The sequence below is a fragment of the Berghia stephanieae genome, chromosome 3, assembly GCF_034508935.2.
Source record: "Berghia stephanieae isolate SIO BIC M18660-M18661 chromosome 3, UCSD_Bste_1.3, whole genome shotgun sequence".
Lineage (NCBI taxonomy): Eukaryota > Metazoa > Mollusca > Gastropoda > Nudibranchia > Aeolidiidae > Berghia > Berghia stephanieae.
Window position 1 is genome coordinate 19033698 of NC_088362.1, and position 23788 is coordinate 19057485.

The 23788-nt window shown below is 37.7% G+C and overlaps 1 protein-coding gene across 4 annotated transcripts in view; it reads left to right on the forward strand.

Moving 5' to 3' along the window:
- LOC144967289 (syntaxin-binding protein 5-like) overlaps positions 1 to 23788 on the forward strand; it is a 91447-nt gene that overhangs the window by 14542 nt on the left and 53117 nt on the right. The window lies entirely within an intron of this gene.

The window sequence follows — 23788 nt, forward strand, 5'->3', positions numbered from 1 at the left end:
TACAACAACGTAATATATAATTATCTAGATCCCGTCAAGAAGCCGGTCCCAACCCCGTTCCATAGCTATCTAACAGAATATTATAATCACATACCCGTGAGAAACAATTGCTAGATCAAAACTGTAGGTACTCGTTAGTTAAATATGTGAACAATCGTCCCAAAACGGTTTTAATAGCTCGGTGATCTCGATACTTAGCAATTGGTTTTAAGCCTAACTTATTATTTTGAAGATGAAATTAAACAAAAACAACAATGGAATCCGCATATAGTCAACACTCTTAAGGTCAAGTTCTGCTTAAAGTCAACACCTTTTGTTGGTTCAAACTTTTCTGTTCTTTATCAAAGTGTGTTCCATTGATTGATAATGGATAAAGTCAACCAAGCTTTCTGGTCCAGCCAGGAGAATGAGTTTTTGTCGCTTTGAACTTCATGTAAATCAAATTTCCAAATTCTGATCATTTCCACATTAATTCCACCCAGCAGTGACCTTCTCACTTGTTCACATGCTTTTTCTTGAAAAGTTATTATTGACCATCTGTAATCTATTGGAATTTCCCTTCATCTTCTCCATTTATTCTGGGTGAAAATATGTAATGGCGTCGCAAGCGACCTGTACCCCCCCCCCCCCCCCCCCCCCACGGAAACATACATGACGAAATATACAAGACTTAAAACAAATAAACGATTTTAATACTAAAACTATTCTGGCATGAGATCCAAATATTGCTATCCTGTCGTGCGTTTATTATTATTATTATTATTATTTTTTCATTCATTCATTTATTTATTTATTTATTTTGCTGATGATCACTGTTAAGCTGTTCTGGTGCCCATCATTCCGTTTAAAAAGACAAGAAATTGTCATTTTGTTGGATCAGCGTTTCATCAGAACAACCCATATTTTCCTTGATCTGATTATTTCCCATTCTCTGAATTGATTTTCCATCAAAGCGGGTTTAAGATTTATGCTTGAAATATTTCACTCATTGATCATTGGGCGATGATGCGCTAGGATTGCCAGAGTTTATTGAGAGGCAATCCCGTGTATGTACTTTAATATACAATCACCTGCTGCCAACTCCCCTTATTTTTTTTCGGGATTTCCCTGAAGTTTTTTTGTTTTATTTTTTTTTTTTTTTGGGGGGGGGGGGGGGTTAAAATTAAATAAATCCTGACGGGATTTCTAAGATCCCGTTTTGCTTTGAAGTTGACACGTGTAATATGACTTAACTGATCGTGTCAAATGTTGTTTATGGCATATTTCTAATGGACTTTGTAGTTACAAGACTTGCATTTCTTACTCATGTTTCAACGAACCAGATTAGAAAGGTAGATTTTTGTGATTTATGCTTCTGGAAAAAAGTCTGAAGTTTTTAAAAGTCTTTTCTTGTTTTTTTTTGTTGTGTTTTTTTGTTTTTTGTTGTTGTTTGTTTTGTTTTCTGTGCGTTGACAGCTTTGTAATAGAATGTATTGGAAACATCTTTTTCATCATAATGGCGGAGTGTTCAACAGCCTTACTGAAAGAGCTCTTGACCCACACGTAAATATACTGTGTTCGAATAGTATATATATGCGTCGAAGTTATGCCCTTTCCTGCTTTGTCAACCAAATTGAACTGGGAAGCTGTAAGTAAGGGTAGCCTGATATTTTCTAAAGTACAAGGACTGGGATAAACTTTTGACTCCTTTGCTTGTCATTGTCATGGATTGCTACATATTAGTAGTATGCGGTAGTATATTTAAGAATGATCCATCGATTTTTATTGAGTAGACCCTCAACTTACTGACGTTATTATAGACCCGCTTACAATACAATTAATCACCCCCCCCCCCTCCCCTTCCAACATACACACACATATATATATATATATATATATATTATATATAAAAGGACCCGGACTTTTCCGAATTGTATCAACGTAATTTAATCATAGCCATTGTCGTGAGAAAAGTAACGTGGACAAAGGAAACAATTATTTTGTAGTAAATGAATACATATATAGAGCTAGATGTATTCGTGTATGGGCTCAACATGTCAAATGATATTCGCTTCTACCATTTCCCGATCTGCTAAGATTCCATTTTTAAAAAATTGAGCTTTATATAGCGCAATATCCACTAAATGTGCTCAAAGCCCTTTACAAGGGGTCCCTGGTCAACAGCAACATTTAACATGTAGGACGGGACATGCCGCCTGTTCAGCGATATTACAATTTTTTCGGACAAAGACAACGCTGTTAACGGCCAGGTACTCATTTTACACCTGAGTACGGTGAGATTATGTGAGTAAAGAGCCTTTTCCAAGGACTCAACTATGCGCCGGGCGCGAGGCTCGAACCCAGGACCTTCCGATCCGAAAGCGAGTGTCATACCACTAGACCACATAGCCGCATAAAAAGACCTAGTAATAGTAACGTTGATGTGTTCAGCATGTATTATACTGATAGGTCACACACTCGGGATCTTGAGATGTTTCATTAACTCCCTGATATATTTATAGTGACTGTTGTCAGATTGACTCATTTGGCCATGGAGGCGGGGGGGGGGGGGGGGGGGGGGGGGGTTGATGTTTACAAAAATCAATAAATGCAGCTGTGCCTCTGATAACCTGGTTGCAATGAAAGTATTGACTTAACAGTAACAGACATGTTGAACGGTCATAAATAACTTCCAGACCGAAACCCAGAGGACAATGCAATATTATGTATTTCGTAACCCATTTACTTCCTTTCTTCTTCCTCGTTGCCCTTGTTGTTGGGACTTATGCTATACACAGGTACTCGGTTCGGGGCCATCTTCCTCATTTTGGATCACGACAATCCTACCTATTTCACTACTTCTCCGAACACTCGATCGTCTTCATCCTATCTCTTTAGGACTCCTAGTCCTAGCATTTCTTCTGCCCTGTCCTACCTATTTCACTACTTCTCCGAACACTCGATCGTCTTCATCCCATCTCTTTAGGACTCCTAGTCCTAGTATTTCTTCTGCCCTGTGGGTTCCTGTTATATATTATGATGGTTCATTACTAAGGATTGCCCAATTCAACGCCTTGTATTAAAATTCTTTGACACCTCTCCTGCTGACCACTGGTTGGTCAACATTTCACTAGATCTTTGAAATAGAACTTTGCCATTTGTTGGCAAAAATTAAAGTTGATATTTGACTCAATGTAGACAATTCATGTTCTGTGATCGCAAACTCTTACCGAAGATCGAATGAATAGTTAAGCATAATTTTGCGCAATCTCCAATATTCACCTTTTTTTTTCTTCTTGGCGCATAAAAATATTGTCTCAAATATTACATTTTAAAAAAAAACAAGAAAAAAAACAAAAAACAAAGTCGGGCGCTTAAAATTAAAGCATCCCTATGAAAAAATATAAGGGAAGTCGCATCGTAAGAATCATTGTGTCTTAAATAACCTTCAACTGAAAAAGTTATCCTCCTTTTCTTCCCCCTTCTCTCTTTTTATTTTGTTCACCCGATATAACTTTTATGTTTGAGGTGCGGCGAAAAGAACATTGAGATAGGAAGGGCATTGTTTTGTATCCAAACACGCGAGCAATCAAAATATGTAGTTATATTCAGTTGTTTGGCCAATAAATACTCTTGCCAATCTATACAATTACTCTTTCTCTCTCCCTCGAGGGTGCGAAAAATAAAGTCCCAAACAAAACTCAACAAATCTTATTGTCTTCTCGATTAGTTATATAAATAAAAAAGCGGACCCATTTTCTCATTACTTAAGTGGATGAACAAATCCAAACAGGCCGCAATAATACTCTTAATATACTCCATTGTTGTCGTAATCAATAAACAGACGCGTCAAAGCAGCCCATTGTTTCTTTGATGGATTGACTTTAACGACATTCTTTGATTTTATCCAAGAGCGAGTATCGATTCCCTCGTGAAAGCAAAAATCAGATTGGTTAATCGTTCTGTAACGAGTTCGGGTATCGATTTTTAAATTTTTTTTTTTAATTTTTACGAAACTGAGTTTAGGAAGGGATGGGCTGGATTGTATTCACTCCCACAACAATAACAACTGCATGCATCGTTTTCTATTTTAAATGATAACCTATGAAAAAAAATGACATGTTTTACAAATCGATGGAAATGTATGTGGCCTTTGATATTTAGTTACGTAGTTCTTATATTTTACTAATAATATGTTTTGTATCACCACTACAGTATTACAACAACAAAAAAACAATAACAAAAAACAATAACTACTACTACTATTACTACTACTACTACTACTACTACTACTACTACTACTACTACTACTACTACTACTACTACTACCACTACTACTACCACTACTACTACTACTGCAACAGCAACAATGCTATAGGTAAAGTAATGACAAATTATTATGTAAATGAAAGCCCTCTTTCTCTCTCTCTCTCTCTCTCTCTCCCTCTCTCTCTCTCTCTCTCTCTCTCTCTCTCTCTCTCCCTCCCTCTCTCTCTCTCTCTCTCCTCTCTCTCTCTCTCTCCTCTCTCTTCTCTCTCTCTCCTCTCTCTCTCTCGTCTCTCAGTGTAGTCTGCGGACGTGCGTGCATTGCTTACGTTTGTAATTCTTATGTTATGTCAACCATTCAATTTCACCACAATAATTTGCTTTTATAATCTAACCATGCAAACCAATGCTTCAAAATTGATCACGGATTAGTCTTTACGCATACACAAATACCCTTCGCGCGCGAACAAGCACACGCACACACACACACACACACACACACACACACACACACATAACATCATCATCTCTTTATTGAAGTCTCTGGCGACTATATAATATGATATTACAATTATTATTAGTATTATTATTACTCTCCATCGAGTCATAGGGACAGAAATGAATGATCCTAACGATTTCCAATGCGAATTATAAGCACCCACGTTTCCCTTATGCGGGCTTGTTTACTTTTGAATAATCTTAAGTGTAATTAACGCATAACAATCGGATCAAAATTCGATGGCTGAGCGCCAAAATACCACAACTCCACTTTGATCACGGATCCCCCTGACACGGAATTGTTATGTTATAAGTTATGTTATGTTATAATAATACATGACATTTATAACGCGCATTTTCATCACTGGGTGATGCTCAATGCGCGAAAATGTTACGTTATGTTATGTACTGTGACCCACCGCGCCTATCTCGTACTACGTCGGAATGAACCACCAGATCAACGTGCACATGTTTGAAGGTCTGGTAACCGGACGCAATTATGGGCCTGTTTTTTGGGGGGGATTTTTTTCATTGTTGTAATAATGGACGATATTTTCCGTTGGTTTGAGACTTTTTTCCATTACAGCAATGAGATTATAGCAAATTGGGTTATCAGACTCGCAAATAAGTACACGTCGGACCAGATCAATTAGGTGGGAAAAAAATTGAATTTAATGGGCAAAATGGTTAGAATTGGGAAATAATATATCGAGTTCGATGGGTCCAGACTCGAATCGTGTAAGTGTGAGAGAGGTGATTTTTTTTTTTTTTTTTTTTGTGGGGGTGGTGGTGGGGAGGATTCAAAAACAACGGGGGGGGGGGGGGGGGGGGGGGGGGGGGGGGGGGGGTTAAGAATAAGCGCGGCTTCTACAATAACGTTTAACATGTGTGTTTTGATCACGCCAAATAACGGGATTGTGGTTAGTCTATGTTGGTCACATGGGTAGGCGAGGGGTTGGACTTTTATATCTATACTTAAAAAAATTAAAAAAAAACAAAAAACGGGTTGAGAGTCAAAATTGTTCCTGCAGCTTATGGTAAATTTTTCCCAACGAGTATATAATTAATCACTGGCAATCTAAAAATTAATCATTATTTTTTTGTAACGGATTGATATATATACGAGTAACTTGCAAATATTTATTAAATTAATTCTATGACCCCGTTTACTCAAATGAGTAGGTATTTATTAAATTTGCTCAGGCATAATGATCGGTCATTTGATTATTTATAAAAACTGCTGGGTGGGGCATTAAGATCGGTCATTTGACGTTGGGGAATCGCCATCTTGCCAGATTCATTTGCGCGAAGGCAGCAGCAGCAGCTTCTAATGGTGCTCACACTACTACTATGCTATGACGATCGACCTAATCCGCAAATTCTTTACCGCATTCTTGCACCGTCGCAAACCCACCCGGAAGCTTCGTCCCAACACACCGTTCAACTAGATGCTCTGTGGTTTCGGGTTCGTTCCCACATCGGGTACATGTTGGACAGGTGGAAAGCCCCCCACTGATGAAGCGATTTTGCCGTTAGGCAGGCGAGTGACATAACACATCGCCGGGACTACACCCGCCGACGTAACACCGTTTTGAGATGGTTGATCACGTTTTCATTGCTGTTCAGTAGCACACACTGACACGAACACAATTATTGTTTCATATCTGTCAAAGTCTTCCCCCCCCCCCCCCCCCCCCCCCCCCCCCCCCCCCAGGTCTAAAATCCGATTGTAAATATATTCGTGCTCGGATTTCGATTGTGTGAGAGTTAATAATTTATTCTGCTCGGAGCGCTCATGGTACGCGGCACAATTGAAATAATTGGCTTAATCCCCTGGTGCGGTTTCGAGAGGGTGTAAAACATTTGGCGAGTCAATACAATTAATTGCCGCTTTCCTTCGTGTTAATCAATCCATTTGGAAGTGACCTTTGACATTTCTTTGAAGGTCACGGGATGTGGACGTTATATAGTATTACAGTATTAGAATAATAATATACGCCTGAGATTTACTTGATTTAGAGATTTTAGCGACAAATGAAGTTAAAATGTCAGCTGGCGTATTTGATCTCATGAATGGGAGGACATAGCAAGACCGTTACCAAGATGTTTAAGTACGTTTCCGAATGCGCTTTTCACAAAGGGTTGTGCTTATTTTATGTAGTGTATATTATGCGATCACAGGCACATAATATAATTTGTGTTCAGTTTATAAATGACGTAACAATGCACTTTTTGTTCAAGATTGGCTAGGTTGTTATGTGGGGGTTTTTTTCTTTTTTTTTCTGATACGTACTTACTTACGGTGCTCTTTTCTGGCCAGTCGTCTGGCCCTGTATTTTCAATCCCTTCTATATCATTATTTCTATCGTCCCATACAGGTTGCTCTTGTTCACTTTACAATACAATTTATAATATATATATATATATATATATATATATATATATATATATATATATATATATATATATTATATATATATATATACATATGTATTATATATATATTATATATTATATATATTATATATATATATATTATATATATTATATATATATATATATATATATATATTATATATATATATATATATATATAATATATATATATATATATATATATATATATATATATATATATATATTATATATATATATATTATATATAATATATATATATATTATATATATATATATATATATATGTGTGTGTGTGTGTGTGTGTAATGGCAAGTTGTTTGATAACAGGATTTGTCGCTCATCTTGATTGTGTTGAATAAAGGGGGACGCGCGTGTCTCTCTCTCTCTCTCTCTCTCTCTCTCTCTCTCTCTCTCTCTCTCTCTCTCTCTCTCTCTCTCTCTCTCTCTCTCTCTCTCTCTCTCTCTCTCTCTCTCCCTTCCCCCGGCGCCTTTCCAGTCCTGGTGATATCTCTACCAACATTTTTCACTTACGAGTATTGGACTTGTTGTAGAAAATAGAAATAAAAGAGTAATCTTTTAGAGTCACGATGGACATAAAGCCGAAGGTTTCTTCTTTTTCGTTCTCCCCTCTTATTCTTATTGTCTTCATGTTTCAATGTCTCGTTGGTGATGAAGGAACGCCGTTGTCTCCCGCAGCTCTTGTCAATGGCCCCTACAGTTTAGACTGTAGAGGGGTGGCACCCTCTCTTGCAGTTTCATCCTTTGGGCAGGTCTGTGGGCGTCTTCTTTTCCCTCAAAATCATGCATGCTCCTTCTTTTTTTAAAAAAACAAATAGAGAACCCGGTTTGTATACAATAAAAGGACATTATCAATGAATGAAGTGCTTATGTACCATCAGATGTACTTTTCATCTGACCTCCTTAATTAAAGACCAAGCTCGTCGTAGTCGTGGTAGTAGGGTTTTAAAGAAAAATAATTTTATTGGCTAAATGGTTAGAAATAGGAAATGTCGTTCATTTATTTTATTTATTTATTTATTTATAGTCTAATGTGTAGTAATTTACCGTTTGAGCTCCGGAATTACTTATGAAAACTTATAGAACTGTACCTGTGGATTATTTATTCATTCATTCATTTATTCTTCCATCCATCCATCCTCAAACGGTTTGCTAACCATCAGCCCACCCTTCCCTCTTCTTTACTTTAAAAAAAATTTTTTTTCATCCTCGTTCTTTTTTTTTTCTATACATCTTGTTATACCAACCACCCATTTATCCATCTGTCTATCACCCATCATAATCATACTTTCTATTTTCCTTCATTCGCCAAGTGCTGTTCCTTGTCACCAAAATGGTATGGACGTCTCACGGGAGTTCGAACTTAAAGACCAGGTCCGACTGATTCTCTCTCTCTCTCTCTCTCTCTCTCTCTCTCTCTCTCTCTCTCTCTCTCTCTCTCTCTCTCTCTCTCTCTCTTCTGTCTTCTGTCTGTCTGTCTTCTGTCTGTCTGTCTGTCTGTCTGTCTGTCTGTCTGTCTGTCTTGTTCTGTTCTTTGTCTGTTCTTTCTTCTTCTTTCTTTTCTTCCTCTCTTTCTCTCTTTTTTTTTTTCTTTCTTTTCTTTTTTTTTCTTTCTTTCTTCCTTCCTTTTCTTTCTCTTTTGTTGTTCTCTCTCCTTATCTTTATAAGTAACTTCTATCTCCCCCCATCTCGCAAACCCCCCCCCCCCCCCCCCCCCCCCCCCATTCCGTCTAGTCATCGCACGTCATCATATTCAGTTACACGAAGAATATATTTTATCTCATCGTTATCTATTACGTTAAGTAAATAATAACAATTATTTGCTACCCATTGGATAGGACGCGCGTTTATTGCAAGATCTTAAAGATCCAGCTACCCACTCACTGCTTGGTAGACAGGAGGTTCGAGAGAAAGAAATCGATTTCGCCATGGATCGATCTCGGTTCCTTTACGTGTGAAGCGAGTACTCTACCAACTGCGCTATCGGGACCCCCAATCGGAATAAAAACAGGTTTAACATGGCATTAAATGGCGTCCAATTAACGTTTGGAAATCCTTTTTATAATGCGGAACATTCGCCCTTTTTTTTTAAACCGACCTAATTATTCAGTATAAAAACAGATGCCTATCACATTGATACGACTTTTAAAGTAATTGGATATAAAGTTCTGTTCCATTTGGAATGATTAAAACCAGTGGGACGATGGTTGAAAAATTCTTATGTCCTGACATGTAAATGTACATATACAGCTTTAAACAAAAATGATTGGTCGAAGAGTTTATTGTAGATAGTATAGAAAGGAGCCAAACTATTTTGAGCTTCATGGTTCCATTTCTGTTTAACTCTCCTCCTTACCAGCCATTTTCAGGATTTTCCCGAAAACGTCACTCCCAACTAACACAAAAATAGAGTTTTTATCACTCAAACATATAATAGCAGTAAGTTGTTGCGATAAATAATTTCTGTAACAAAACATGCTCTACAACACACTGTTCATTATCTTTAAATGTTATGATGTACAAGAGAAATGTGAATAAGAAAAATGTTGGTTGTATCGTAACGAATGTGACGGATTTGTCTATAGTTGTTAAGGAGAGGGTTAACTCGTATTTACATCTCTCTGCTTTGTCTGGCAGTTTCTTACACGCTTTTTCTGACGCCTTTCTAGACGCATTTCTTACACCAATGCCTGCTATCTAATTTGTCACTTTGATGTTTTATTTACATGCTCTCTGAACAAGGATTTCTCAATAAGATTCAAAAGTCTGTGATGTCATGTCCGCCCTGCTACGAGCAGCTTGGTTCTAAACAAAGAATATCTGTACTTTTTATTCTTCATGCTGGATAGAACTTTTTCATGTATTATGTCATTGATCAGAATGTAATAAAAGTCAAAATATGATCAGATTTATCGTGTTTCTCTCATCCGGATATACTTTTATGCTCGTCGAAGAAGTATTTCATAAGGGCGTCCACCATTGTTCCGATAGTTTAGAACCAGTTACTAATTTACTATGCATCATTACGAGAGAAGTGACGTCACGACTGTTGAAGCCTATTATCAAAGATTTCGTTAAAATTTCGTTTTTATATTAAATCAGAAATCTCTAAATTTGGATTTTCAGCGCAAAGCTCACATGTACGAGTACAAGTCACTATTTGTGTGGTTTTATGGGCTAGTAGTGGTATGACACTCGCCTTCGGACCTGAAGGTCCAGCGGTGAGTCATTATTCACATTCTCTCACCGCACTCATGTGTAAAATGAGTACCTGCCTGTTAACAGCGTTGTCTATGTGGAAAAGAAAAAAAATGTAATATCGTATAACAGACGAAATGACTCATCCTCCATGTTAAGTGTTTCTGTTGGATAGGGAGCCCTTGCAAAACTCTTAGCATGTTTAGTGGATATGCGCTGTATAAATGCTCATGTCATTTCAATACAACACTTTGGCTTTCCGAATGTCTTAGCCACGCCTACGACTTGCTTTTCATGTTTGTTTATTTTTTTTTTTTTCTGTTTTTATTTTCCTTCTTCGGTTGATTTGTCTAAGGTTTTCTTGTTTGATGGATTTGTTTGTTGTTGTTTTTTTCTCGATTTGTTTTTTTTTTGTTTGTTTGTTTGGTTGGTTTTATTTTTTAATTTTTTAATTTTTGCTTTTGTAGTCCTCACCCATTGGCTTCGTAGGACGATTTGCAGTTTTGACTTTGAGACTCCATATTTGCGCGTTGTTTCCATCCCTGTAGGATGAGGGTTTTTTTATTTTTTTATTTATTTATTTATTTATTTTTTTTTTTTTTTTTTTGTTCTTTTTAAAATTCTTTTATACAACAAATCCAGGCCATAGACCTGGCACCCCGTCATTTATTATTTATTCAGGGATATGTCGAGAAGCCATCAATTGCTCATCTTTTCATGTATGAGTCTCTCATTTTCATGCGTATTTTTCAAATCAATATATTATTCATTTTATTATTATTTTTTTAATGTATTTATTTATTTTTTACATTTAATACGGCGTTGGCTAATGCTTTTTGAAAGCGTCACGATTTTGAAAACAAGTCAGTTTTATGCGCTCTTATGAATTTTCAAACATTTGATCGAGAATAGAGAAAATGACCGTATGAAGTTTTATGGGCTCATTTCCTCCTCCTCCTCCTCCTCCTCCTCCTCCTCCTCCTCCTCCTCCTCCTCCTCCTCCTCCTCCTCTTGTTGTTGTTTATTGTTGTTTGTTGTTGTTGTTGTTGTTGCTCTTCTTCTTCTTCTTCTTCTTCTTCTTCTTCTTCTTCTTTTTCTTCTTCTTCTTCTTCTTCTTCTTCTTCTTCTTCTTCTTCTTCTTCTTCTTCTTCTTCTTCTTCTTCTATCTTCTTCTTCTTCTTTCCTTTTTTTTTCTTTATTTCTTTCTTTCTTTCTTTCTGTCTTCCTTTCCTCTCCTCTTTTCTCTTCTCTCTTTCTTTAAGCCATCTCTATATCCCGGGGTATCGATCGATCTTTATGTTCACATTTTTATGTTCTCGCTCGGGCTTAAATACCTAATCCGAGGCACCCGTTCTTCTGATCCGTACCTCTACTCCTAGTCATCCATCCATCCATCCATCCATCCATTCGTCCAACTGCCTATCAATCACTCGAGTGTCGTCTTACTTCCTACTCGTTCCTTCTTTCCCATTTTCTTCCCGAGTTCACGAAGTTAGTCTTGATTTGTCTCGGGTTCGTGTCATTTTCCTTTTGCCATGCCCTAATTTTTGATACGACACGTCGTTGCTATGTCGAAATGGTTGTAGTGCCCTTTTCCTTTGGAATTCATTACTTATTTGTTGTTGTTGTTGTTGTTGTTATTAATAATGATAATCTTATTATTATTATTATTATTATTATTATTATTATTATTATTATTATTATTATTATTATTATTATTATTATTATTATTATTTTGTTATTTTTATTATTATTATTATTATTATTATTATTATTATTATTATTATTATTATTATTATTATTATTATTATTATTATTATTATTATTATTATTATTATTATTATTATTGTTATTGTTATTATTATTATTATTAACTTTATTGTTTTATTTTTTTTTTTTATTATTTTCAAATGGTTTATTATTTTAATGGCTATTGAAGACTCATTATTTAAAAACTATGATTATTGATATGATTCAACCATTGATATACGTTCATTTTTAGTTTCTGAAAAGATAAAAAATCTTCAACATCAAAAAGAAGTCAAATTATTCATAGATCTATGTATTCCTTTGATAATTTCACTGCTAAGTCTTCTAATTTTGTGACAAGCTGTTGTTAGATTTGCTTTACTTGTGTTCTGAGTCAGGTCATTCCTCTCTTTGGTTTTCTTACTTTTCTTCTTCCAATGAGATTTCGAGACGGTTTGTGGTCTCCCTGGCCTTCGCTGTGATATTTTGCATTGAGTGAAAGTGTCAAATATTTGTTGTTGTTTTGTTTTTGTTTTTAATATTTTTGTTTTGTTGAAGTGTGAATCCCCATCCTCGCTATATCTCCGTATTCAATTATAAAATTATGCCCTTCCGCCACATCATAAGATATCATCGCCTAGGCATTCAACGAAGGAATATATAGATAATTCATCAAACAAGATGTCTGATGTCAACAGGAATCACTCATGTTGTCGAAGTGAGCAACCAAATTGGGGGTTGATAATCTTGCTCAAGGAAAAAAAACGAAAGTGCCTGAAGTGGGGCTCGAGCCCGGGACCTTCCGGGTCAGAGTGCAATGCCTTAACCACTCGGCCACTTCGCCCTCCGTATAGGTTTATTAAAACGTCGTTGCGATTTGAGTGTGTTCCTCTTGGTTGAGATTCTGTGGGACTATAAAGTCTTGTTGAGTTTTTAAATGTGATCTCAGACTAGGCAAATGGATAGATCGCTCCTCTTGGGATTGGCATTTGTTTATTAGAACTATTCTCTTTGTCTTTCTTAAATAGTCTCTCTCTCTCTCTCTCTCTCTCTCTCTCTCTCTCTCTCTCTCTCTCTCTCTCTCTATCTCTCTCTCCGTCCCCCCCTCTCTCTCTCTCTCTCTCTCTCTCTCTCTCTGTGCCCCCTCCCCCCTCAATCTCTCTCTCCCTCTCTTTGCTCCCCTCCCCCCTCTCACAAACTTTCTCTCTCTCTCTCTCTCTCTCTCTCTCTCTCTCTCTCTCTCTCTCTCTCTCTGTCTGTCTGTCTCTCTCTCTCTCTGTCTCTCACTTTTCTTCCTCCCTGTGATATTTCACGCCAAACTTCATACGAAATGTTCCAAGCACTGTACAACATTGGCAACACCACCACCACAATATAACCAATAACAACAAAGCACCGAAAATCGAATATAACGACAAGAAAAAGAAAAAACAGTTAACAGGAGAGTGAAAGGAAAACAAAACTGTTTTGATGTTTTTATCAAGTAAATCAATATTCCCTACATTCTATCCCCTGAGTCGTAAAAAAACCGAGATCGAGTCAATGTAGCGTGAAGGCTGTGGACTAAATACCGCTTCGTGATGGGAAATTTGTCTTGACAATGAATGCTAGATTAAAAATACAAATAAACGCGGGCAGTAAATTATATTGTCAATGAATCGTTATTAGGACATGTTTGACAGTAAATTATGGTTCGATGAGACTACTAAAATGCGATGTTTCGGTCTCAGGCCTTCGTCAGGCGACAGACACTAAAAGAACACCCCCCCTCTCTCTCTCTCTCTCTCTCTCTCTCTCTCTCTCTCTCTCTCTCTCTCTCTCTCTCTCTCTCTCTCTCTCTTGCGAAGTCCCAGTTTTGAGAGTTTTTGCCAAGATGAGAATCATTTTAATCGATCGATATCTGAAGGTCGAGTTTTCTGACCAAAATGTTAAATACTCGTGTGTTTTTTGTTTTTTTTTTAAATTTTTTTTTTGTTTTTGTTTTTTCTTCATAGTCTGGCAGTATACCATCCATTTATCATAAATTTCTCTTTCCGTTTGGATGTCCACCCTTGTTTTGGAAAGAAAACAGATTGGTTTTTCCTTTGGCACTGGCTTGGATGTTTTCGTTGAAAAGGAAAACAGTCAGATAGATAATTGTGTTTATTTTTGTCATGATTATTAATTACAATGTTTTGGGGTTGTTTTGTTTTTGTGGGGTTTTTTTTCCTTTTTTTTTTCCTTTTTTTCTGTTTGTTGGTAGGTTGTTTGTTTATTTTTTGTTTTGCAATGCACCGTGACTGATATCCAGCCTTGATATTAATGATTTGATATGGCAACTGGTTGTGAGTGATTTTTCAAGCACATTGTTTCAACTCCCAACGGCTAACAAAGGCATTGTTGTAGTTTTGTTTCTAAATCGTAGGTTTCCTAGTTCACACCCAGAGTGTGGCACGCATAATATCCCCCCCCCCCCCCCCCTCTTTTTTTTTTTTTCTCTCTCTCTCTCTCTCTCCACTACCGCTCCTATTTATTATTTCTCTTTGCAATTAACCCTGTGATACCCGCCTATATTGACCTTTAAAGTATAAGTGGTACACGCCCTCCAACCTTGACATAATTTCAATACAACACTACACGCGTTAGAGAGCTAGAAGAAAATAATGGCATATTTTTTTAAAACATTAATTCCATTGCAAACTGTTTACAAAAAGTCGCCTTTTTGAATCGAATCAGCCAAAGACGATTCTAGTCGTTGTTACCCAAGTCCTGCTGAGTGGTCCGGTGGATTAGCATTAGTTGAGACTCTCACTTTGTTGATGATCTTTGGAATTCCGGATGCTGCACGAGCTTGCGACTACGCTGTGGGAAACAAAGTATGGATTTCAAAACGCGAGAGAGCACCACATTAAAAAAAATTCTACTATTTGAAGAAGGATTCCGATTCTTCTAAAAAAAAAACGAAAAAAAAACCAACAAAACATTTAAATGAAGCACATTCTTGCCGTCTGCCATTTTTAGTTAAATTAAATACTTGACTTACTGACGTCACAAATCGTTTTTGTTAACTCACTCAATCCTAGGCCCCTATTTCTGCGCTGTCCACTCTCCTTGGTGACTTTGGTAGTTTTCAAATTGAAAAGATATTGATAGAGGTCAATCTGAAATAAAATTGGCATGTTAGTAGTTTTATTCAACTACCACTAACATGTAAAAATTATTAAACATTAGCTTTCATAATAAGCCGATAATTTGTGAGAAAAAAAAAAAATATATATATATATGATGGGGTAAAAGTAAATAGGACGAAATACGGAGATGATCGGTGTTAGGGTTGGGTGAGTTTAACCTTATATCATTACGCCTTACTATTTATGGCGAGAAGTGGGATGGTAATTTAAAGAGGGAAATTCGAACCAAAATCATGGGCTTGTAGATCTGCTGGATGTTTTGCGCTGGCTCCGCAAAGAATTATAATATAAACAATAATATTGTTTTAACGACACACTACTATATTATTAGCACTGCATGAAGTCTGCATGCTGGGTGGGGTTCCTGCCTCCCATAGTGGGCAGGGAGGTACATACTGTGTCTTCTATCCCCCTATATCTGTTTTCCAACTAGCTGTCTGTCTTTGTCTTGGAATGAGATTACTTGGTTTTGTCCTGGCCCTGGCCGGATACCTTGACTGGGAGGGAAACAGTCAAATGCATAGTTATTGTTTTGGGAGATATTTTTTTTCCTTGTATGTAAATCATCTCTCTGTTATGCATTGTATTATGTTTTCTTTATAGTATATACGATTTGTAAAACATTCGAGTGTATTCCTCTTAGTGGGGACCTGTGCTTTTGTCTGGATGAGACTTTTAGGTAATCTCAAACTTAGTGCTTTGATAGTGTGCTCTTGGAATCTACATCTGTTTCCTATTTGAACCAATTCCCCTTTTGTCTTCTCTTTTCTTGGCCACTTTAATTGTATTTCTATAACTTTTTACTATCTTATTTTCTTCCTTTTTACTGGCGCTGATATGACATAAATGTGTTGCAAGTGCCGTAAAACCCTTAAAAACAAACAAACAAACAAGTCTGCATGTTTTTGTTTTTTGTTTGTTTTATTTTTCTTTCTTCTTTCTTTTACTGGTAGGTGATCGGATCTGTCACGATTCGTCGTTTTAGTTTCCATACTTTGAGTTTAATGGTGTGTCCTGAGTCCTGCCATGCATGTTTCAGACCTGCCTACTATTACATGGGGACAGCGTGGCTCAGTGGTACGGTTTTGCTTCTTACCCGAAAGGTACCGAGTTCAATCACCCGCTGCTGCGTTGTGTGGTCTTGAGCAAGTCACCTCACCCTAGCTCACTTTGCGGCGCTGCTCTGCGGCTGGCACCTGGGTTATTCAAGTCTTCCCTTGGAATAGACCCTAAATGTTGGCTCCAATTTCAGAATCTCGTGAGCCTCATCTCTCTTAAGTCATTAAAACTTACTGAAAATGAAGGTTGGTGCCATACTACATAGTTTTAAGGACTTTGAGGGTGTTGTTTGAAATTGTTAAAGGTTAGATTGTTGATTTATAACGTTAACTATATTGTGCTCTTGGCTAAGAAGCTCAAAACATTGCCATCCGGAAGTATAACGGAACAACACACAAAACTATATGTAAACTTAAACGTTTAAAATCTGGTTCATACAGTTTAGTGAGAATTACTCATAAACGCGGTTGGCAAAAAATAAATAAAAAAAAAATAACAAAGACCGGAGTGACGTCAATTTCATTCTATGTATAACGAGTGCAATTTTTTTCTCTCCTAAAAATTAACGAATTTTTAAAGTTTTCAAGTAGACAGCTCTGGTTTGTACAAAGTGAAATACATTTCATATGAAGTAGATAGGGGCAAAGAACTATCGACCTAACCCCTCTGTGTTTGAATGTAATGGGGTACAATAGCGATACGGATCAACCTCGGGATTGGATATAATATATTGACGGACTATTATTTTTCGTTAGCTAAGATTATGCTACTCGCACACTCACACGTGCTTGCACGTACACATACTCCCTCTCTCTCTCTCTCTCTCTCTCTCTCTCTCTCTCTCTCTCTCTCTCTCTCTCTCTCTCTCTCTCTCTCTCTCTCTCCCTCTATCTCTCTCTCTCTCTCTCTCTCTCTCTCTCTCCTTAACCGCACATTTCACACTCTCTCTTTCTCTCAATGTGCTCCTTTCTCTATCTATCTACAGATTTATATATATATATATGTCTAACTCATTCTTACATAGACACGCACACTGAAGCATGTCTATAGCGCAATATCCACTAAATGTGTTAAAAGCACTTCCAAGGGGTCCCTACCCAACAACAACACTGTAAGATGTAGGATTAGATAACGCCGTTAACGGCCATGTACTCAGTTTGCACTATATGTGTACAATGTAAAAATGTGAGTAAAGAGTCTTTTCCAAGGACTCAACTATACGCCGCTCGGAGCATGACACGAACTCTGGACTTTCCAATCCGAAGGCGAGTGGCATACCACTAGACCATACTATACAATAGCCGCACAATCGTTTTGTAGTAATTTCTGTAAAGCTTGATTGAATGACAAAAGATGCAGCAACGCATTTCTTCCAATTATAAAAAATATTATCAAATCAATTGTTTTCTTTTAATCCTGCCAATTCTGGCCTCCGGGTATTTTGGTTACAATGGATTTTGAATAGTGAAGGAGGTTTTTTGTTTTCATTTTCAATGAATGCAACGTCACTCGCTTTATATACCCCCCCCCCCCCCCAATTACTTTGTTATCCGATTTCAAATTTGTTTTTTAAATTAAATGCTATATGATTGATTTGATTAAGTTTGAAATTTCAATTTGTCAATCAATTACAGTGGAATCCCAATACAGTCAACATCATCAGCGGATCATAAAGCTTTGTTTGAGTTTGACTTTTAAGTAGTGCGGGGCGGTCCTTGGCAAGCTTAAGGACCACGGTCCTACGGTCCTTGGGAAATGAAGACCGCAAGGACCGGTCTCTAGACCGGTCCGTTCATTCTTGAACCGTTAAAGACCGCTACACGATGAAAACCGTGGCCTACAGGAGTAAAACACACGGAGTAGTCACACTCATTTCAAATTGTAACCTAATTAGAGAAGAGGGGTGATGCCTTCTTTATTTGCTCACCGTACTTCATTGTTACTTCGATAATTTAATAAAATTTGAAATTTATCCCCATTAACGGAGATAATGGCATCGCCCAAGGCGTTGATCGAGTTGTTCGTGGCGTTGATACACACACGCAACTCTACCCACCCCCCCTCCCCCCCCCCCCCCCCCCCACACATTAGAGGGCAGCGAGCATTGAAGAGTAAGAGAGAGACGTGAAGTTATAATAAGAGGGGGTGGATGAGGTGATAAGAGGGGTCGATGGTGACTTTTCGCCAGATCTAACAAACTCAGCTACCCATTCATTGCTGAGTAGACAGGGATTCAGAAAAAAATCGACTGCACCCGGGATCGATCTCTGGCCCTTTGCGTATAAAGAGAGTGCTCTATCAACTGAGCTATCGGGGTCCCCAAATATTCTATTGGACCTTTTAAAAATACAGACGTTATAACTGGTTTTTTTGGACGGAAGAAACTAATGAAACTCATATTACTTGATTAGTTAAAACACCAAACGAAATTTTAATATTATTGTATTATTTTAAATGACAACAATGCGATAGAAAGGAGTGGCGACAAGAGATGGACAAAAGAAAACAAAAAATCAGACTTGCAACTTGCTAGGTTCGACACACACACACACACACACACACACACACACACACACACACACACACACACACACATCTTTAGTAGTCACATACATTTCAAACAATAACCCATTAGAGAAGAGGGGTCATGCCTTCATCATAGATCATTGTCATTGCGATCATTATGGTGTAGTAAATTTTGAAATTTACCCCGTATAATGGAATCGTCCAAGGCGTGCGCCTCCTGTTCCCCCATCTCACACACGAAAGGGCGGTTTGCGGAGTGGAGGGAGGTGGTCGTCTGCCTCTATGGTCGTCTGTGTCGTTTAGTGTATGGCAAAGGGGGGTGGGTGCGATTAATTAAGTGGGATGGGTGGTGATTGGTGGAAGATAGGCAAAGGACCGAGGCAACGAATCGCTGGGGAAGTAGTATGGCGCGAGACCGTTGAAAGGTGATAAGAAGTGAGGACCGCCGGCGGTCTTCCTCTTTGGGACTGGACCACGGTTCACAGCTAAAAGACCGTGGGACCGGTCCTCGGTCCGGTCCTCAGCGCGGCACTACTTTTAAGTCAGGTTGACTTTATCCATCATCAATGTTACAACATACTTAGATAATAAAAAAATATTATTAAGTCTGTGACTAAGAGGTCGTATTGACTTTAAGCAAAAGTTGTCTTTAAGTAAGCGTGTTGGTTTTATGTGGATTCCACTGTATTGATGCTGTGCGTTTATGTAAAATACTCACAACATCCGCTCGCCAGCCTAATATAACGTACCAAACACAACGTATGCGTAACCTTGCACGTTTATAGTATGATTGGTGTAATTTAGTGAGAATTAACTGATCATCAAAATGACTGTCTAAAAAAGAATAACATAGAGCTGAGTGACGTCAATTTCGTTCCTTCTGTATAAAATCATGGACGGTTCTCAAGAACAAGTGGGCCTTATAACTCTCATGTTCAATTCCTCTCACTTTCTTCTATAAAAATCCAAGCTGTTGTTATGTTTCGTTCAGCACACCATTGTCAGTGTTTCAAGTGATACCCTTGTAATCTAGAAAAATGATTGCTCCGTATTGTATTATAAAAGAAGAGGTTTTTCAAATGGCGCAAAAGTAACTTTGTCAAAAAAAATCTTTTTATAATATGGGATGGCCCATTCGCCCTAAACAATAAGTCCTTCAGTTAATCCCGGTTTCTATAGTGTGAAACGGACAATAATATTATTTAGAATTGCTGGTTACTCTTTGGATAGCTTGCTTCTAGCAGCTAGTCAATGACAAAGTACTTTCCATCAGATCAAGCAGACCCAGCTACCCAATCACTGCTATGTGAGTGGACAGGGGGTCGATCTCTGTCCCTTTTCTTGTGAAGCGAGTGCTCTACCAACTGAGTCATCCGTACCCCTCATTGTTCCTTTAAAATCTGACAATAATATAAGAAATTGAAAAGCAGATAAGTAACAAGATTATCAACGGATTTTATTTTCTTCCGCTATTTCTTTCCTATTTTGAATTACACTTGCATTCTAAACTTATATGCGTCGTCACCAGTCTGTTGGGTTTAACGTCCTACACACACACAAGCATTCAAATACACACACGACACACACACACACACACACACACACACACGTTGCGTACCACTCACACTCACACAGCATTCATGCTATGGGACTTTCTATCGTTACTCTCTGTATGTACGGCTCGCAAACAAACGCACGCGCGCTTACCGAAATGAAATCTCTTCCGTGGATATTGATCCCTTGTACAGTTTATCATGCTCCTCTCCCTCAAATTCTCTCTCCTTCTTTCCCCTCCCCCCCCCCCCCCCCCCCCCCCCCCCCCCCCTTCCCGGACTCCCTCCCCGTACCCTCCACTATCCCTCCACTCTTTGGCTGCCGCCGTCTTCATTTCATTATGGTCGCCTTTTTACCTCCTCCTCCTCCTCCCTTCTTACTTTCATGATTTTAGAAATACATTACATTGTATTTAAACAAAATTGTATTTTACATTTACGTGTTAGCATTGTTTTATTAATTTTTGTTTAAAATCCACTGTCTGGATTTGAACCCTTAACTCATATCATCTTGGAAACCCATCCTATTAGCTCTAACCCCTTAAAAGTTCAATTTTAAACTTGTCATAATATTGACCGTTAAAATATTATATCGCTTCCGTTCCTCTGTTGCGATCCATGTAATGTTCTATAAAGATCGCTGGAAATCCTAATTAGTTTAAGGAAATCTTACTAGCAATAAATTTGCAGATTATATTATTACCCTATCACCCAATCACAACTACCACTACTATATTCATCCATCCATTCATCCATCCATCCAGTCATTCCTTCATCCATCCGTCCTTCCATCCATCAATCTATCCATCCATCCAGCCGGCCAGTCAGACAACCATCGATTCACACATCTATCTATCTATCTATCTATCTATCTATCTATCTATCTATCTATCTATCTATCTATCTATCTAGCTAGCTAGCTAGCTAGCTAGCTAGCTAGCTATCTGCCTGTCGGTCTGCCAATATATACGATTGTTTAGACTATGTTCGACCAAATGTCCATTTCATAAGTCTTTCGGGCACCATCTATGTCCTACTAGTACTCTTCTTACAGCACACGATCGTGTTTATAACCAGGCTGTCAATCACACTAAATCGAGTGGGATAATGGTGCAAAGTACCTTGCCCAAAGAAACAACGCTTGCTTAGTTTATCACCATTGTCAAATCTCAGGTCACTTAACATGTTCAATGCCGATTCATATTGCAGAACATGGCCGTAATCGACTGTTAGTGCTTAATCCTAGGATTGGAATTACCCAATGGGAGTCTATGTCTCCCTTGTCTGTGGTCTATGTTGAGGTTGTTGCTGTTGTTGTTTTCTTTGTCATCGTAATGGTCATCTTCGAGTCGATTTAACGTTATGCCGTCACTACCATATGAACTAGAATGCAGGAATTCCTTTCGTTCACATCCATGTGGAATTAGGCAAATTCCACTTCTCTCAATATACCTTTAATCCCCGGATTTGTAAATAAAATAACCACAGAGGCTCAGCGGTGGAAGCCGGAAGTGTTTGACCTTTCATTTCTTAAGATCTTGTTCTAACGATTGTAATCAAATTATTTTATTTATGGATATATGTAATCGACTGCGGCGCTTAATCTTAGAATTGGTTTGAGTTATCCAATGGCAGTCTTTGTTGTTGCAGTTGTTGTTTTAGTTTTAGATTTATCCTCGTCGTTGTTGTCTTCTGTGTTTGTGTCGTAGTTTGGAGTCGAGTTAACTTAATGCGGCCACTACCATTTTAACTTTAAGGAAGGCTTCGCGAAAAGTCCCAGGTTTGAAGAGTTTTTGCCAAGATAAGGATAATTTAAATCGGACGAGTTTTCTCGCCAAATTTTTAAATACTTGTCTTTCTGGAGTACGGTAGTTATTAACTGGTTAAAAGACTGGTTATCAAACTAGTTAAGTCTTAAATTTGGCCATTCTAGCAATATTTACTTCAAAATTTAAATGTCAATTTACGGAATAATGTTCAACCTGACAGTAGCGAATTGAGGCGATGGGTTACATGTTTTAGGATATTTAAATTATGTGAAGCGCCTAGAGGTGAGTGTATTATTGTTATTATTAACATTGGGTTGTTTTTTTTTTTTTTTTTCTACCGTCCTCCATCCCTGCCACCAAATCAACTGATGTCCAGGTTTTGGTACTGTTCTTCCACCGCTTCTTAACTATGTAGGCCTACTTGATTCTTCGTGATCAAACCATGTATTATATTAAATAGACATGCCCTCTATTGCGGAAAAGTCATAGTGTTTTACGACATTTTGGCCCCAATTTCAGAACTTCACGAGCATCTCTACGTCATTAAAACCTATTTAAAATGAAAGTTCATGCCCAGACCACATAATTCTGAGGAAAGTGTTTATTTTAACTCTTGTGTGGGCAAAATGTTGATCTTTAAAGTGAACCATAGCGACCTCTATTTCATCTCCTAAGAAGAATTACGAAATTTTGGATTTTCATGTCGGCGGCAGGTCTGAATATTCTTGTGTTCAGAGCTGTCAGCTCTGTCGGAGAAGGAAACTGCTGACTACTCAAATGACTTTCTATCGACTTTTCATTTCGTCATGTTTGCCAGGGATGCCACCTGGTGTACTGCGTTATTAATAGTCTTATTGATAAAAGCTCCCCTAGGTGACCGGCCGGCCGGTCGGTACCAAGAGGCTCTGGAGCTCCACCACCGACTCGCTATGTTTGTGTAAATTATTATACATGTTGACATTGTGTTCTGCTGCAATCACAGGATGAGTAAGATAAAGGATATTGCCTTGTCTCTGTTTATCATTCCGTCCGGAGGATTTCCAATCGCTCGCTGTCATGTTACCATCCACCGTCTCTTTATTCATTCCGTCCTTTTCCAATACTTGTTATCGTTATATGCCTTTATCGTTTAAGATACCACGCGGCCCTTTTGGACGATCGAAGTACCAAAATAGATATACATACTCTGCCACATTCTAAACAAAAAAAAAAAAACAAAAAAAAACAACAACAACAACAAAATAAAACAAACAAACAAACAAACAAAACAAAACAAAATCCAAACAAAATGTTGGCCAGAAAAGTCACCCTTCAAATATTGATCGGTTAAAATGACCTGGCATAATGTATGTGTATATTATTATTATTATCATTTTGAGACGATGAGTAACAACGGAAGTGCTGACTCATTCAAATCTAAATAGGAAAACTTAGTTTTTTGTCTCATGATTTCTATTTTGTAAATGAAGTTTTAGCTATTGTTTGTGAAAAACGTGTTGTCTATTCTTTATGTTAGTCATTGAAATTGCTCTATTATTTTTTAGTGTTTTTTTTTAATTGTATTTTTTAAAATATATTTATTTAT